Genomic DNA, 6,259 nt, shown 5'->3' on the forward strand with positions numbered 1-6,259 from the left:
AAAATAATTGTTTTAGTATAATGAAATTTTGTACACAGATGCCCAATACTCCGAGAATAATAATATAGTACAACAAACAGAAGGTAAATATTTCTTTTTATATGCAAATGAAATCATAGACAGCCAAAGCATGACATTCATATTTGCAAAATGGTCTAGCTAAGAAGGTGTGAGACCACCATGTCTAACTTTCATCCCTCACATGAAGCCCTATTGTAAATGAGATTGTTGATCATAAGCTTGTGGCAATAATTTCATTATCCTAAAAGTGAGGATTTTAACCACTTGTGGTATGACTAAACTTCACGGTTGTGGTGCTGTGCACTACAATATAACAAGCGGTAAAATGTCTCATTAACGCCACTCCGCATCTGCGAGTGCAATCCAGAGCTGTAACTCGAGAAATAAACAATCTCGTTAGGCGACGTGTGCACTACGTTACTTTCATTTTTACAATAAATGCCTATCAACGTGGTGTTTACATCGCTCGCGGTTTGAGACAAAAGCATCTCGACGTGCCTGGCACGTCTTTTTAGCGCAAGTGGTTAATGAGTCTTGACATTGTGCAATGGCTCTTTCTAGAGAATCTCAGACATATTCTATTATATGGTTAATGAGTCTTGATATTGTGCAATGGCTCTTTCTAGAGAATCCCAAACATATTCTATTATGTAGTCTGGCGACTTTGGTGGCCGTACCATGACACATCCAGAAAACTGTCAATCAGTTCAGCTCTTTGTGACTTGGAATTATTCTTTATAAAAATAAAGGTCTCTTCAACAACTCATCATAAAAACTTCTTATAATTTCTGTGCAAAGTGTATGGCTATCCAAAATGGTGCCTCTCCACACAAGGATTCCACTCACACCAGATTGGTCGATTTCCTCATATTGGAAGGATGAAATGGGCCCCAAGTTCTCTCCAGATGAAAACTCATCAAGAATCTCTGATGCGTTGTCCTGTGGGGATGGGCAATTTACGCTGCTAAGCCTAACTTTGGAAAAAAATCATATAACTTAAATTAGTCATCCAATTTTCTGTACATTTTGAGAAGAACATTCAGGTAATCGTCAGAATTAATTTTAAGCCTTTATTATTATATTTTCCTTAAAAATTTTATAAAATACTCATTCTAAAATAATATAATTTTCCCCTTATCCCACAAATAAATAAATATGTAAAAATAACCAAACAATCGCAGATTTTATTTAACACAACACACAATTAAAATTTTAAAATATTAAAACTATCTTTCATAAAAATTCAATGAGCAAACAATGAAAAGTAAGCAATGTTTCAAAATGAGACAGTGTATGATATTCTTTGAAACATGGGTGTATGCAAAGTCCAACGTTGCATTAGTCACAGGAATATAATATCTGCTGCTATTTTACTCAGCAAATTTGACTCATTTAGCATTTGTATATGTTCTATGGTCAGATAGTGCTTTCATTTGGCATTTAAAAAAAAAAAACCTTTCGCCAAGCTCGTCTCAATGCCTGAAAACTCAAAGAGTAATAAAAAAAGTCTCTAATGATCGAACATCTACTCCACTATAACCCATAAAAAAATAAAATAAAAATAAGAAAAATTAATAAATTACATTACAAGTATTCCAGAGCAATGACGCAGTAAGAGCCATTACATTACTCAACACTAACAACGAATTAGGGATTGTGTATATTCTACATTTAGATACTGCTTTTGTTTGCCATTAAAAAAAAGATAGGTTTCACTGAGGATTAAAAATATTCATCTCAAAGCACGAAAAATCTAAGAGTAATAAAAAAAAAATCGCTAATGATAGAACGTCTATCCCTCTATATCGCAAAAATAAAAATAAAAAATACCTCAATGCAGCGAGAGCAAGTGCATTTGTTTATATCAAATGACTCCGTTAATTGCTCAACACCCATCCACGAACCTCACTCTCATTCCGTACCAAAAACAAAAATCATTGCATAGTAGAAATGAAGGAAAACATACTTAACTTTCGATATATTTCCCCATAACAGGCATACAGCTACATCTAGTGGCAACAAAAAATATTAATTAAACGTTCTTTCTAAAAAGTCAAATGTGGTACGCCCAGTAGAGTGAATTAAATGGCGATTCAAATATGGCACACATAGCCGTGAGGTAATGTTCACTGCTGATGCACATATGACACACCCATACTGAATGGGTTAATAATGGTATCTGTAGTTTGAAAATAGAACCATAATTTTGATATTACCATTTGAAACATTCTTTGAATGACCTCTGCTTGACACTGGCCTACTGACATTTCAATACATCATCTAAAGAACTCATTTTAACCCTTTGACTACTATGGGCGCATATATGCCTTTTGCAAAAACCATTGATGTGGCTATGGGTGCATATGTGTGTACTGTGCAAGCCATTGGTGTAGAATATGGGCACAAATGCATGTTTGGTGAAGTCTTTGACTGTTTACTGTTTTCTCATGTGTATGTTCGAAAATTATTTCTACATAATATATGTCCAACACTCTCAGAAACCTGATACCTCTTCGTTGCTTAGCAACATGAAAAAATTAAATCTTGTTTATTTGATCGAACATTTTGCAGCCACACGCCACTCATGTGAAGCGTTTCAACTTAAAGTAATTAGTAATTGACAGTCAGTCTTGTGACTTTTTAATGTAATAAATACAATTCTACAAATGAATTTCTCAAAATCTCCCAGATATCTTAAAAAAAAGTATCCTTTTAAATAATCACTAGACATTTATATTTTACAGTGTAATTTCAATTATCTGAGCTAACGGCAGGGAAGCAAGTCATGGGTAATTGAAAAACATGGGATAATCTAAACTATCAATTTTGATGCATATCGTGTGTTTATTTCTTTAAAAAAAAAACCAGTAATTTTACTTTGTTTTTGAAAATATTTGTCAAATTTCATAGCATAATTTATTATTTATTTCATTCTCTCTTCATAGTGCTGTTTTATTACTGTATTTGGTTCCCCTTTGGTCAATCAAGTCCAATCAAATTTTAACAGAAGTTATCTCTGTTTTAAGACTAATATAATTACTATCTTTGCTTGTATTTTCATTATGATTTTATGCCTCTTCTTTTTTTGTAACATTTGCCCAGCTCAGTCAAATCACCATTGAACTACGTTTTCCTGATCAATATTTTCGAAGAATTTTACCTTTGTGGCATAAAACTTCAGTTATTGTCTCAAATTCATTATAACTACATATTACATTCATGCATATGCAGAACAAATTGCAAGGTAATTGCTAAAACTAAACCTAAGATACAATTCAGCAGTTTTTTAATATGCTCAGACTTGTGCTGAGTGTGTGTGCATGGCCATCCACACCTAGATAATCGAAAGTACTCTATATTACCCATTCCTCAAATTATACGTGCTATCAATTTTTAAAATTAATGGTGACAACTATTTTTAATTATTGAAAAAAATAATTTTGTAACTTTACCCATGTATGTTTTTCTTCTAGTAATATCTTAGTCTGAAAAATAATAGAAAATCTAGGCTAAAGTTCCAAGCACTATTTATTACCTAAATTCCTTTATCACCAGCAGTTTTTCATTTTCATTGATATTTAATAATTATACATAATTGAGGAGAAAGAAGTTGTGCACTTTCCTTGCAATTAATTCATTACAAGATGTTCAGAAAAGGTGACTACAGGTTTTATTTAAAAAAAAAATATATATTAATTCTTATCCTACAGTCCTAATTAAAATTTTAAAATAAAATATAGAATTTTATAAAAACGTGCCAACCTGTTGAGCAAGGAAAGTTTCATATGGTTAGAATAAAAAATCAAAGTTACTGAGATATTTATTTAGTTCATATATTTAATACAACTTCCATATTTTTGTGTGCTTGATAAATATTTCTACTTATAAATTTAATGATTGCTGTTTTACCCTAGACTAGTGGTGTTCAAACCTTTTGGGCAGTGTGACCCTATTTGAGATAACATGCTGACCCAAAAGTTAAATCGATCAATAAACTAATTGCTTAAAAACTAGCATTAGATAATATTAATAATCAGGAAGACTTTTTTAAATACAGAACAAACTTTACTGTCAAAGCAAGTATAATAAACTGAAATCAACTCTGTAGTTACCAAATAATTAGTTGAAAAATCAAGTAGCATTAATCATTTATAAATTAAAATTAAAACATGGAGTATAACACATAGGAACTTTAAAAACTTTACGCAATTAAAAAAAAATAAATAAATAAATAAAAAAGGAAACATTTAATGAGACCTAACCTTGTTTTTTTTTAACCTTGTTAATAACAAATAGTAATATTTTTGGCTCTGTTTGAAATTGTTCTAAAAATAATCTCTCTAGAATTTAATAAAATTTCATATTTAAAAATTTTCTGAAAAAAGTTCTCAATGATGTATTTGTATTCAGTTAAATTTATTTACCAATTGCTTCATATACCCTGCAATATAATTTTTATATGTACCACCAATGTAATTTTTCGTGACTCGGTAGATTGACTACTGTTGCCCAAAACTATGAAAAGAAAGTAGCTTCCCCCCCAATAGCTCCTCTCTCAATTTGCTTTTAAAGTTTAAACTAATTAAAAGTGTAAAGAATATTTTTATAATTTAGTTTTTTATAGAAACTTCTCAATCACAGTGCTTAGTCTGTTTTTGTAAAAATATGCATTGTGTGTGTGTCAAGAAACTTTCTAACTGAAAGCATATCTGTGGGATCTATATTTAAGAAATAAAGCTCATAGTCATCTTTTTAATAATACACATATTACTGCATGAACTTGAAAATGAGACCCCTCTTTACATTTGAGAATAATTTTAAAAATATAAACATAGGTGAACATTTGATAACAGCATGGCTCTGATTATTATTTATCTGTTTTTGATCGAAAGGATAGTCAAGCGAACTTTTAACTGGCAAAACTGGCAAAGTGAGGGGGAATATACACCTACATGTACAAACATAATGATCAAAGTATATCCTTAAAACTTATTAAAAGTTCTTTCTTGGGAACAGAAAGTGTTTTGTAATCTAATAGTGACCTATTATCCGGAGTTGTACATTTTTATTACAAGTAAGCAAAATATTTTAAAAATAATTTTAAACATTAATAATATTTCTGACATAACTATATATTTTTACAACAGGTCATAGACATATACTTCCAGTTACAAAAGTATTTCCATCAATTAAAGCATTTATTTCTGGCGATGAGGTACAAATTATAATGCCGAAATTAGATGAAGGAGTATGGGGAAAAAACTTACTAGCAGAATGTGATCAGCATTTTTCAAATTAAAAAAAGTCAATTTTATAAAAACATGAAAATGATTGTCCCAGGCCTCAAACTTTACTTAACAGTTTTATACAAAATACAAGAAGTTTGATTCCTGTACAACAAAACTTGACCAAGCTATTTGATTTCAAAATTTAGGATATCTGACATCATTTCCAACTGGAATTAAGCAATTCTTTATTTCCAAATACATGTGAATCTTGTCAATTGTAAATTTGTAATACAAGCCATGTTTGTTCTCACACACTGTGGTTCGTAACTGGAATAAGAACTGAGCTCATTGATTACTATCAAAAGGTTTAAAAAAAATCATTATCTAATAATCATACAAAAAAGTAGTTAAACTAGAAAATGTTTAAAATTTTTAATTCCTGCAAAAAACGTTACATGTTGGCTATGCGTTATTACTAAAGTGTTTTCTAGAATAAAAATTCTGTGAATAAGTTTTTTTTTTTTTTTTTATTTTTATTTTTTTTTTTTTTATTTTTATTTTTTAAAGCCCCCAGTGAATAACAGCTTACTTTTCTTGTGAATACTTTTCACGCCAATCAGTACAAAATTTTACTCATAATTTATTAACATCAGAAACCTTTTTCTAAACTGATAGTTTTATACAAATAAATGCTCTCCAGTTTGCATCTGGTGCCTAAATACAATCTCCAACTTTGAAATGAAATACCTTAGTTAACTGTGTAAAACTTTCCTAAATACAAGTGTAGGCCCTGAAGAATATATAACAAGTTAACCTTTGTAAAATCAATTTTTTTAAATTTAAAAATGCTAATATTTGTGCCATATGAAACATTTCTCACTATAGTAATGTTCTACTTATGTCTATGACTAGTCGTTAGAAAAATAAAGGCCATGTCAAGGCTTTTGTAGACATGGTATAGTAACACTTATAGCTACTTACATTATTTACTTTGTATATTGGAATCATTA

This window comes from Stegodyphus dumicola, chromosome 3, assembly GCF_044657685.1.
Source record: "Stegodyphus dumicola isolate Sdum_Otavi_A_Nest chromosome 3, ASM4465768v1".
NCBI classification, from domain to species: domain Eukaryota; kingdom Metazoa; phylum Arthropoda; class Arachnida; order Araneae; family Eresidae; genus Stegodyphus; species Stegodyphus dumicola.